Source organism: Mesocricetus auratus, unplaced genomic scaffold (genome assembly GCF_017639785.1).
Source record: "Mesocricetus auratus isolate SY011 unplaced genomic scaffold, BCM_Maur_2.0 Super-Scaffold_100023, whole genome shotgun sequence".
Classification (NCBI taxonomy): domain Eukaryota; kingdom Metazoa; phylum Chordata; class Mammalia; order Rodentia; family Cricetidae; genus Mesocricetus; species Mesocricetus auratus.
The window spans coordinates 9628846-9641489 of NW_024429204.1; the positions used below are offsets into that span (position 1 = coordinate 9628846).

The 12644-nt window shown below is 39.9% G+C and overlaps 1 long non-coding RNA gene across 1 annotated transcript; it reads left to right on the forward strand.

The window, feature by feature from the left end:
* Positions 1-8: 8 nt before the first annotated feature.
* On the forward strand, positions 9-5733 carry LOC121133651. Its single transcript, XR_005870588.1, has 2 exons — positions 9-115; positions 4512-5733. It is a non-coding gene; the product is annotated as an uncharacterized LOC121133651 (long non-coding RNA).
* The last annotated feature ends 6911 nt before the right edge of the window (positions 5734-12644 follow it).

Below are 12644 nucleotides of genomic sequence, written 5' to 3' on the forward strand. Positions count from 1 at the left end.
CGCATCCTAGCTCCTGGCCTCAGGATTCCGCAGAGTTAACGCCCCCGCCCTTGCCTCCTGAGCTCCTCTGGAACCAGCGCCCCGAGGTGGCCAGCTCCTTAAGGAAGACTAGAAGGTGAGGAAGGAGGGAGGGAGTCCCAGGGAGGAAAGGAATGCTTGGTCACACTGAATATTACATCTATCTGAAGATGCTTCAAGAATCGTTGCATTTGATTTTCACTTCTCGCCATCTGTGTCTACAAAATGTTCCACCATTTCCAAACCGGTGAAGTGTTGCGAAGCAAGGTTAGGACACTGAGAGTCTACTTTTCAAACGTGGATAAGGATTTATCATGATGTCTAGCAACCATTTGGGCTCAGCATTTCCCAAGTGTTCTCCAGGGAAAGTGACCTGGTCTCCACTTCGTTGTTTCTTAGTAAGTAGTTTCAGGATGTATATTGTAGCAAGGAGAGCTTTTCCACAGATGGAAAAGTTAACACTTGGTTGATACGTTCAGACTTTGCCAATGGACTCTGGCATTTTTCATTATTACTTAACCTTGTGGACTTGAGTACCTCAGCAAGATACCAGGTTTTAATAAGAAGACCAAACATTTATTGGCTGATAATTTTATACTGAGACGTTTCATAGATTCCCTACTCTAGCGATATCTTGTTTTGTCATAATAACACCATGATATATCCATGTGCCCATTTACTGGAAGAAGACATGGAGACAGAGTAGTTTAGTGTGTAGGCTCATCCAATATATATTCAAGTATAGCACTAATTGTCAAAGACTGCCTCCATAAGTTAAATATGGAGATGATCAATTTTTATTGATTTTTAAAATAAATGGAAGCAGGACAACTTGTGCTTTATGTTTCTAATGAAGGGTCAGAGTTAATGATGTGGTGGGTATTACTCTAAATGCTTAATCCAGGCTGGCAAGTGAGAACTGCAGAGTTTCAATAAATTCTTTTAACTCTGGTGTTGCTAGGTTATGGCTCTATTAGTAGCTATCCATTTGGTTAACTTTTACTTCTCTAAAGAACTCTTTCAAGCAGAAAATACACAGACTGAATTACCTCATTAAGAAGTTCATCATTGTGTTCATATACTGTGTTGTTTTTGAGGCATGTCCTTGCATAGTGAGGATAAAACTTCATCTCAATTATAGATGATTTAGGTATTGGAAGAGGAAAAAGTTCACAGTGCTCTTAAGCCTTATGTTCAGTAGCAAAGATTGTTAGTAATTCAGGTATCTTGACTGTCTTGCCCTTGGAGTTTTGACAGGATAGGTCTCCAGCTGCAGCCAATAAGAGCACCACCTTTTAAAAGGGCCCTGCCCACCTCCCATCCTTCTCTTTTTCTTTCTCTCCCCCTTTCTGTCTCTCTGTCCTCCCTTCCTCTGTCCTGCTGCTCCCATCCCCAGAGGCCAGTTTCCCCCCTTCCCTCTCCCCTTTTTTTGTTTTTTCAAGACAGGGTTTCTCTGTGTGGCTTCGGAGCCTGGCACTCACTCCATAGAACAGGCTGGCCTCGAACACACAGAGATCAGCTTGCCTCTGCCTCCCAAGTGTTGGAATTAAAGAAGTAAGCCACCAACACCCAGCCCCCTTTCCCATTTTTATGTCCCTTTCCCTAATAAGAAACTCCTCTCTCTGCTTTAACCCTGTCGCACGGCGTCTTTCTCTCTCAAGCCCCTTTTCTTAAATTACAACAAAGGTCTACACTAGCCTTCCAGATAATGGCAAGGAAATAGGAATTTTTTACAGAATTACTTTAGATTAAGAAAGTGATGGAGACTTATGGTTAACACTGTCAGACTCCCTTACCCTCCGTTGTGATGAGTAGTGTTCTGTGGAAGTAATAAAATAATAATAATAGTAACAACAACAGCCATCTTTGGGAGTATGAGGACGGTGCAGTGGCTAAGAGCACTTGTTGTTCAAATACATTTCTAGAACCTAACTTCAGGGGGTAAAGGAAGAAAGACTATTGGGACTTGGTGGACACCAGTGTAAATCTGGGTTCAGTAGATCCTGTTCAAGGGAATAAGCTGGAGTGTGATAAAGCAGAACTCACCCCAAGTTCTCTTCCGATATTTTGCCTACATAGGTACATGAACACACAAACACACACACACACACACACACACACACACACACACCATATATATGCCACAGAAACACACATATGCATTGTGACTTTTTAAGCATAAAGCCCTTTGCTAAGTATCTGAATTCTCAAAATCCCCATATGGACTAACATTGTCATCATGACAGACTTTAAATTGTCTCTTTGACGACAAGTGAAAATAAGAGCCAAAAGTCATTTGAAACACATTGTAAATACTATTAGAAAATAAAATCATCTTTTGGATTTTGAAAAGTAGTTTTGTCCATATTAATTTTATACTCTGGGCTCTAATTGGGGGACATGCTGTGATGTGTCTCTGTGAAATTACTCTTGATATTAGGGTTTCAAAATAATGATAGAGCACAGATATGATCTTAAATCTTTGAAGATTTATTTAAGAAAATATCCATTCTCCACCAGCACTAGGGGCCTTAGTTGGGATCATCCTTGTGAATTTTTGGGAATTTCCCATTTTCAGCATTAAGCAGGGGCATCTGACTTTGGCCCTGCCCCAACTTAAGGTACCAGACTTCGCTGACTCCTCCTGGGAGCCCTTACCCTTTGGAAGGAGTGAGTGGGGCAGAAAGGAAGGCTGGGGAAGAGGTGGGGAGTGGGAGAAGAGATTGTAGGAAGAACTGTGACTGGAATATGAAATGAAATAAAAATAAATCAATAAGCAAATAAAACATACATTTACTGTTAATTTATATCCCAATCCTGTAACCTCACAGTTTTTACAATTAGTAAGGAGATTGGATGAGAAAGTAATTTGAACAAAAAGCTTCAAGGAACTCAACTTGGGAAAATTCTACTATTTCATTTTTTAGCTTCATCAATCCAGGCTCATGTATTTGCATGAAGTCCTCATAAGTTTTATTATTCCTTAGCAAAGGAGATGGCATTTCATTCATTGCCTGAATCACTTTGCCCAGAGTTTGATTTCTCAGGGGTTGACAACTAGATAAATCGATTATGTGGACATTTAACAATGCCTTTGTGTATGGATAAGATGTTTCTGTTCCCTTTCTCCTCACAGCACTGGGATATGTTGGGGGGTTGGGGGATCTAATGACTTCTGTGCATTCATCTTTCATATGCCTTCTAGGTGCTTGGAATAAATCCTCCCAACTGTATGACAGCCCACTCTAATGCAGAATTTAGCTTAATGTGGGCTTGTTCTGGATTCCTTCCAAGGGGAGGCAATTGTCTTTGGAAGCACCCAAGAGCTCATTTTTATAGCCTAGTCTGCTACAGACATACATAGCAGCATGCACGACAATGGTGGTGATGACAAGAATATCATGAAACGAATAGCTACTACCTTCATGTGTTTAATTCATATTCTCTCTTCTATTGGCTGTATAACCTTATCAAGTTGCCTCATTTTCTTCATCTGTGGAACAGGAGCAACGATTGTACTTTATGCAATCGTTTTAAAATTAAATGAGATATGTTTCCTGCAGTTCCATTCCTCTTGGTTTAATGATACTTTTTAAAATTCATTTTTTGATTATATTATTACATCATTTTTATCATCCCTTTCATCTCTCTAAAACCACCTGTGTACCCAGAAAGAAATGTTTTTTTCTGATATCCATCCCCCATACTGCACTCAGTATTCGCTATGTGATAAGCATCACACTAAGGACTTCACAATCTTATTTTATATCATTTATATGCCATGGAGCCTTTCAGAACAGATAATATCACTATATTACAGATATAAAAGAAAGAGGAGATCATTAAAACAATTTCCCAATGTGTCACATAGATTGAAGACATAGATTTGACTATGTTCATTCAATTTAAAGTCTACATTGTTTGGAAAGGATTGCTATAAAATAGCACCTTAATATACAGGAGTCACCTGGAATCTCTTTACAAATAATTTAAAGAGGAAATATTTACTTTTACGCTCTAAATAATTAAGACATTGGCTACGTCATATACACAATGGCCAAAATAGGGTCTGTTAACTTCACAGTTCTCTAAGCATGCTAGTTGTAATGCCTGATTGTCTGTTTTATGATTTTCATTATGCCACTATGATCTTCAAAAGGCATACATCAAATTTTCCTGGATTATCTAGAACGTGTTGAGTCGGCACTTACTGTTCACTGATTAACTCCTGCAATTACGCTTAAATTAAATGTTTATAACGTTTATAAACAAGATTTAGAAGCAGTGGTGCAAGAGCAACCCAAGTGCTCTGCCCCTCATACTCATGAGCTGTTAATCAAACCCAACATTGAACTTGAATATTACAATTAAAATCTCTTCTTCCTCCTCCTCCTCTTCCTCTTTCTCCTCCTTCTCTTCTTCCTCTTCCTCTTCTCCTCCTCCCCCTCCTTCCTCTTCCTCCTAATTCTTTTTCTTTTTTTTTTTTGAAACAGGGTTTCTCTGTGTCCTTCTGGATGTTCTAGAACTTGCTCTGTGCACCAGGCTGGCCTCAAACTCAAGAGATCTCCTGGGAGTTTGGCCCTACTCCGGTGAGTATATGGGTAACACAAACTGGAGATTTCTTTCTTTTTCTTTTTGGGTGGGGGGATGGGTGGAGTTCATAAGGGTAGGAGACAGACATGAGGTGACTGGGACATGAGTGTAATTGGGATGCACAATGGGAAATTTCCAACTAATCAATAAAAATGTTACGTTAGAAAAAAATCTTTTTATTCAGCGTTATTGAATTCCCATACGTTGAAAGAATCAATCATCCTTAAACACTGCCCTTCTCATTGAATTATGTCGTTTATTGATATTAACAGTAAAATTTCAGGTAGACTATCCCTTGTTCCATCCAGTGCTTTATCTCATCATCAAGGAAGTCTGCAACGTTAAAATCTCACCCAGGAATTATAAGAAAACCTTTGCACCCTCTTACACTGTGAAGATTTTCTTACACTGTGTTTCTTTTGTTTCCGCACAATCTACTCAAAGTTGAACAGTTTACCAACTGGCCATTATTCTTAGGGATTTATTTCTATAATCTGAGTTTAGAGTTATAAATACTATGTGTGTGCATATTCGTGTATCGTGCATTTGTTTTCACACACATAGTATGTTATCACTATAAGCACTTGCAACACAGGCATGAGAAAGGAGCAAAGCAGTGACATTTCCTGTAAACACCAAGGAGATCACATTGTCATTACTTCATGCAAGAGCTTAGTAGGACATCAGAAGCAGCATAAGAACAGAAAGCAGGGGTACATGGGGACACATAAAGAGAAATGAAATTCTTTTTTTTTCATAAATGGGTGTTTGTTGTGGTTGAGAGCTCCCTCAGGTAACATCTTCACAGAATTTGAACATGATGTATTTAAATAAAAATTTAAAGTAGCCTTTTAGGTGCCTATGCCAAAATCCATACCTAAATGCTTTTGTTGACTGGATACGAAAATACGACGCTACTTGGAACAAGTTATTCTAGTGTGTAACATCACTATCTTATTTTCAGCACATCGAACGCTTGTTTAATGAAATACTTTGTTAAGTTCATTGCACAGAAATGCAATGACCTCAGTTGTCTGTACACTCAGCCACTGCTTTTTACCCTCAGCTCTGTGTCCCATAATTTTTTGTGACTTTTTATGGTAATAAAGAATGGAAATATGGTTTTGGTCATGTTTAATTATTATTTTTTGTGATTATAATTATATAATTACCTACCCTGTATTTTTCCTCCCTCAAACCTTCCCAAATGCCACTTGTTCTTTTTCAAAATCATGGCCTCTTATTTTATTAATTATTGTTACATGCATGTATGTATCTGTATATGTGCGTAGATTTGTAAATGTAACCTGCTTTGTTTATATAATGTTACTTGTATGTATGTTTTCATGGTTGACCCTTTGGTATTAGATAAACAATTTGTCTGCTTGCAGCATTCCTTAGTTGGCTGCACTTCTTTGTGATTTGTTGATGCCTTGTGGTCTCTCTCCTGTCCACTTGGGTCTCTCTATTGGTGTCCTTATTTACCTCATGTTCAAGCAGTCATGACGTGGAGTGTAGCCTCTTAAGTTACTAGGAGGCACGGTTTCACCGCAAGCTCTGTGATCTACTTAACCTCTCAATCCTTCTACTCCTGTTTTCAAAACGTTCCTGCAGCTTTAGGTACCGTTTTGAGACAACACCTCACACTGTAGTCCAGGTTGATTTCCAAGTCATAGTACCCCTCCTGCCTCAGTGTCCCAAATGCTAGAGTTTCAGGAATGAGCAACCATGGTCAGCTCATACTAATCTTCTTGATTTAAAAAGAAAAAAGAAAGGAAGGAAGGAAGAGATAAAGAAAGAAAGAAAGACAGAACGAAAACTGAGGTGCATATTTTTTTCTACACAGTGGAGAAATTGTAATGGCCGTGACTGAATGTACAATTTGTCATTCTTCCAACATGGGAAATACAGAAAAGCCATATGGCTTCCCTCACCATTGCATCTGATTGACATCTCAGTTTTAGAAATGGCCTCACAGTTCTCCCACAAACAGATTTCCCGGAAATCTAAGAGTAGGAATGGGGGCGCGGGAGTCAAAGCATTACAAGTTTGTCACATCTTTTCTCATTTTTGTTTGATCAAATTTATCTGCAGTTGTAATTTAGTAAACAATCGATGGTGTTTTATTTTCATAATGGCATGCAGCCTTATTATTCCTTTAAAATCGTGGAAATGAAGGCAACAACCCTCCTCAAATCTATCAGTGACGAGTAGTTCAGTAGTGAAGCATAAGGTTTCTTGAGCCCTTTTTCTGTGCATATCTATCTGCTGGTAGCCCACAATATGCAGACCTAGTGCAGACATCCAAAGCTGTGACTTCGTAATTGAAATGGCTGTCTTACCTAGAATATGGTTCCATTGATAGTTCCAATCCATAGGTTAAAGCAGATGTCTACTATAAAAATAAATGGCTCATGAAGAAAGTGAAATTTATTAATCTTAGGAAGCCACTGGTAAGGTAGTGTGTGTGTGTGTGTGTGTGTGTGTGTGTGTGTGTGTGTGTGTGTGTGTGTATTATGGTTGAAAGCAAGATTAGAGGGGATATGGTGGAGAGAATATTTATATAAATGAAACTTTTGTCAAATGTTGTCCAAATGTCAAAGAACAAACAATAAAAATGCGACTTTCAAATCATTTGTGAAAGAATGCATGTAAAATAAATTCATTTTGAAATGAATTTAGGAAATTGTTACTTTTGCAAGATGATAAAGATTTATAGTGCATCAAAATAGCTACATCAGTACCAGATAAGCTCAGTGAAAAGACAATGTCTAGGAATAATTAAAACTTTTAACACTCAAGAATGTCTCAAAGGCCAGCAATAACACAGCATACTTTAAAAACTTTCTCCAGGGTTACGTGTGGTTTTACAACTTAAACAATAAGCACGCATGTTTACATTTGGTTAGGAATTAAGCAATTGGGGGGATTTTCAATGTTTTTGATAAGGTTTCAGTCATATGTTTCCTGCACTGCTTGTATCTTAGAGGTCTGTAATATAATGAATGTGAACACATTTTAAACATGCAAGAGAATGTAATTAGTTTACCCACAGTTCATCAGTAGCAAACTGTTCTTTATTGTGCAACCAAGGGGGCTGGAGAGATGGCTCTGAGGTTGACAGCACTTATTGCTCTTGCAAAGGACCTGGGTTTGATTCCTAGCAATCTCATGACAACTAAAACCTTCTGTAACTGCAGTTACAGGGAATCCAATTCCTGAGTCTTGCCTCCACTGATGTTGCATTCATGCACTGAACATTATACGCAGGCAAGATACTCATATATATATGAATGATAAAAATGAATTAAAGATAGTTATTGTGGAGTCAAGGATCGAACCTAGTATTTGAACATAGTGGGGAAATATTGTATTACTCTGCTGCAAACTTGGCCCTCTTTTCAATGTTTATTTTGAGACAAGGCATCTCCAGCTTTCCCAGCCTGTCCTTGATCTCACTGTGGTGTTTTGAAGGAGAAACCTCCCCATGGGCTCAGGCGTTTGAATGTTTGTCTCCTGGTTGGTGGCGCTGTTTGTTGGAGGTTTAGGAGGTGTTGTCTTGTTAGAATTACATCACTGAGGGTAAACTTTGAGAGTAAAAAGCCTTGTCTACTTCCAGCTTGCACTCCCTCTTTCACGTTTATAATGGAGAATGTGACCTCTCAGCCTTGTGTACTGGCTGCCGTGTCTGCGTTTGCTGCCAAGCCTCCCTGTCATGGTGGATTTATCCTTCTGGAACCATAACCTCAGACAAGCTCTTTCTTCTATACATGTTGCCTTGACCATGATGTTTTATCATGGCAGTAGAAAAGAAAAGTATATAACACACTCACCGCAGGCCAGGAAGGCATCATTCTCATGATTCTCTTGCTTCCAGAGTAAACTGGGATTGTAGGTTTGTACCACTGGGCCTGGGGAAACCTTTCTTTCAGTACAAGTCAAGAAAACCAAATCTAACTCCTTAAATCTTCTCTTTCTGTAATACACGGCAATTTTGGAAGCAAATGCCCAGGTTGTCAGTTTTATGGTTTCTTCTTAACCTTTCTGCAAATCCTCAGGGTATAATGGAGGCAATATTAGCTTATATCTTCTAAGGTGTGTGACTATACCACTGGCTAATAGTGGAGCTTCCTGAACGTATGACTATAAGTACCCTATCTGTGAACCAAGGAAGCTGAGGTCTGTGATTGGTCCATGTCCCTTTCCATTTAGCTCAGGCTATAACTGTTGTAATTTTAAAAAGTGGCTCAAGAGAGAAAGACACCATGTAACACAGTTCAAGAAGAGGGTTTATTTTTTTGTTAAGGGAAAAGGACTGTAAAAAGGGAAAGGGGAGGGGAGAAACTGGCCTCCTGGGACAACAGCAGTGGAAAAGAGAAAAGAGATGCACAGAGAGAGAGAGAGAGAGAGAGAGAGAGAGAGAGAGAGAGAGAGAGAGAGAGAAGGAGGGAGGGAGGGAGAGAAAAGAGAGAGAAAGAGGATGGGCAGGGCCCTTTAAAAAGGGAATATGCACAGGTGATGCCCTTAGTGGCTGCAGCTGAGGGTGTATCCTGTCTGAACCCCAAGGACAGACCGGTACAGATGCCTGAATACTAACGGCACAGCTTTAACATGCTTCCCCAGGCTCTCATCTCTGTATCTCCTCCTCAGTGTAAGAGGGGCTTCTAACTTGCCTATCTCAGATTTACCTGTAATCAGTGCCTGTACTGCAGCAAACTAACCATAGCTCCATGTTGTGTGCGTCTAGACATGGAACACCCGCTCCAGCTTGTAACTTTTCAGTAACGTGAATGGAGGCACCTGTCCACCCTGTCGTATGTAGCACCTGCCTGCCCCCTTGCCAGGGATCCTAATCAATACACTCAAATATTTATGAGAGGCCTCGTAGCTGATTAACTTAATTTCCCATCTCTCATGTATGCCCCGGTGTTTTCCTATAGCTATTTATGTGTTTACCTTCCTACTTAATAAGTCTGGGGTTCCCAGACTCTTCCAGGTTAGTACTCCCAGTGGTGATTTAATGAAGGGATGGAGACAGACATTTCACACGCAAAACACTGCTTTAAGCTTCCAATGTCCCAAACTCTTAGGGAGAAAGTCTCACACTTAAGCTCTGGTCTCTATAACCAAGGAACTACTATTTTCCCCAAGCCTTCACACAGCACTATAGGTGATTGACTTGAGGTGACTGAAGATAAAGGTCGTAGACCAAAAAAATTATAACGCTGTGCTGATTGTATGAAATACGTTAATGTGATACAATGTACAAACTGGTCATCTTTTAAAAATCATGCATTAACATAGACACATTAAGCACAACAATGTGCAGGTACAGATGTGCGTTTAAAATTGATAGGTGAAAGAGAAACTGCTGTCAGCCTACCCAAGCCGCCTTCCCCACCCAGGCCAGCCTGCATGAGCATGCGCAGCAGGTACTTCCTCCCTGAGCCAAGCCTGCCTCTATGCCCAGAGGCTGCAGACAGAGAGACACCTGAACTACAGACACCAATGAAGAAAGGACAACGCAGTAGAGTCAGCCGCCTGAGCCATTTGGACCTAAGGAGGGAGTATAAAGTCAGGTCTAACTTCCTTAATAACTGAGTCTGCAGCCTGCTCTGTTACTCTGACTTCCGGTGCCTGAGTCGTTGGTGCTGCATCTTCTCACGCCTTCCCCCAAGGGGTGTCCGAGCAGGGTCACCCGCAACAGAAAGGTAGGTGACAGTGGTTTATTGGGATACTGGTTGAGAAGACTAAGACCTGTTTTTCTAAGCTGGGGGTGGGGTGGGGGCGGGTGTCAGTGTGGAGGGGTAGCACACATGTCACAGAGAAAGCCTGTCCTGTATGTTCCAGGCTGTGCTCTCAAGAGTTCCAGATGACTCAGGAGCCAATGAAATAGGTTCCTTGAATACTTTTGGTCAGCTTGCTGCATAGAGTCTATCTGGACACTCTCGTTGCTTGCACACACGTAAAAAGCCCATAGAAGAGTCCTTACTTTCAAGTCTTTGTTTGTTGTAGTTTTTAGGATCCTTCATAACAGTAGCTCAGTTGGCCTTTTGTCTTCAACCTTATGCCCTCACATGTGAGAAAATAATTTTCATGTAAGAATGACTAAACAGACTTTAAATCACTGAAAGCCCTGTCATTATTTCTGAAAATGATTTATTTAGAATATTTTAATCTTTACTCTCAATAAGATAAATATTGCATGCCTTATGATCGAACAAAATTCCTGAAACTTTATTGATCAACTTTTAAGCCTGGAATTCGTATTTTCTGTAACTTCCGCAAAGAATTGAAATTCTCCGTAACTTCTGCAAGCTCGATTCTTAGAATAATACGCCATATTGAAAAATTCAGATCATGTGTTATTCTTCCCGTGTAAATGTCTCAGTGGCTACATTTATCTATTTTTGTTATAAAATGCCTACAAATATGCTCACTAACCGGAATATGTAAGTCTGACAAGACAAATGCACTTAAATTATCTTCCTGTAGAATAAATTAAAGTTTCTTAGTGAGTGTTTATTGAGTTGTGAATTAACATGAATTCAGGACCAGTGGAAGCCTGAGATAAACTTTCATTTCTGAAGCTGAAGATGATGAGAGAGTCGTCAACCAAGTATGGGTTTTCCATCTGCTACCTGCCCTTTCTCTCTGCCTCTTGTGAATTAGCTCTTTGATTGACACCGTTATCACAAGATAAGATCATGTCATGGTTAAGGATTTTTATATCTGACTGATTTTTTCTTGGCTTGTTCTTTTGCAAAAGGTCAAATTGAAAGTTAGAATAGTCTTTGCCAGAGGTTGACTTATGTTTTTACGTTTGTTTTTGAGGTAATACATTCTTTAACCTTTTATTTCAACATTAATAGTTTAGGGTAAAGTTGTTCATTTTTCCAACTTTAATGCTTTGGTAATATTTCATATAAATTATGACTTTTGTGGCTCAGAGATACCGATAATAGCATGGGGTCGCTGGATTTTTTTTATGCTCTGAAGTCATCATCTGTAGGAATAAATATGCATTTTGCAACGTAGAACTGGAGACCAAACATTTTATTCTCTGTCATCTGTAGTAAACCACAGATAAGACAGCTGAGAGAGGCAGAAAAAAAAAAAAACCAAAACAAAAAAAACCTTTAAAAACTGACCTGAAAAGGCAAGACTGTCTGACAATAGTCCTTGTGTATACACTGGAAAAGAGCAATCAGGCTAAATGTGCAGCCAGAATGGTGAAAGATAGTGTTAACCGGGCCGGCATGGTGAGGTTGCTAAGAAACAGCCTCCTCCGAGTTCAAGTGTGTTTCCATGCACAGATCCGCTGATAAGGGTGTGTTTCCCTAGAGCCAAAGAGGAGAAAAGAACACGGTGCTAAAAAGAACACGGTGCTTAAGTCTGTACGCTGCGGTGTCTAGTGCTTCTATTCAGATGCAAAAGGTTTGACATGTGTGAGCCCTGGGAATGAAAAATGGAGGGAGATAATATGCAGGGTGGTTTGCAAGTTTCAAGGTTTTCTCATTGTTTTCATTTCCCTGGGCACAAAAGACAAAACGTAACTCCTATTTAACAACGTTCATTTGCGCGTTTGATAAAAATAAAGCACTCGTTAAATTCCCCATCATCATCATTTCTCTCTGGGGCACACTAGAGCCCCCAAAAGCAATCGCTTTCTTCGTGATTTCACACCAATCACAGCCTGTCTTTCGCTAAAATTGATGCGTAGACGCAGAAGGAATCAGTTGGTCTCTGATTACTGCACACCTGGCATGCTCAGCCTCCGTTCCTTCTCGATACCCAGAGCGTCTTGTTTATTGCTTAGCCCACCTTGGACCACCTGTGTCCTCACGCTGGCTCTGCTGCTCGGCTGAAGTTTGACATTGACCTCAGACGCCCGGGCAACTTACCTCTGTACTTTGTGCTCTTACATCTGTACTTTGTTTTTTTTTTTTTTTCTTTCATTGAAAATAGATTTTTTTCACAAACCATATATCCTGATCACACTTTCCCCCTTCCTCAACTCCTCCCAGTTGCTC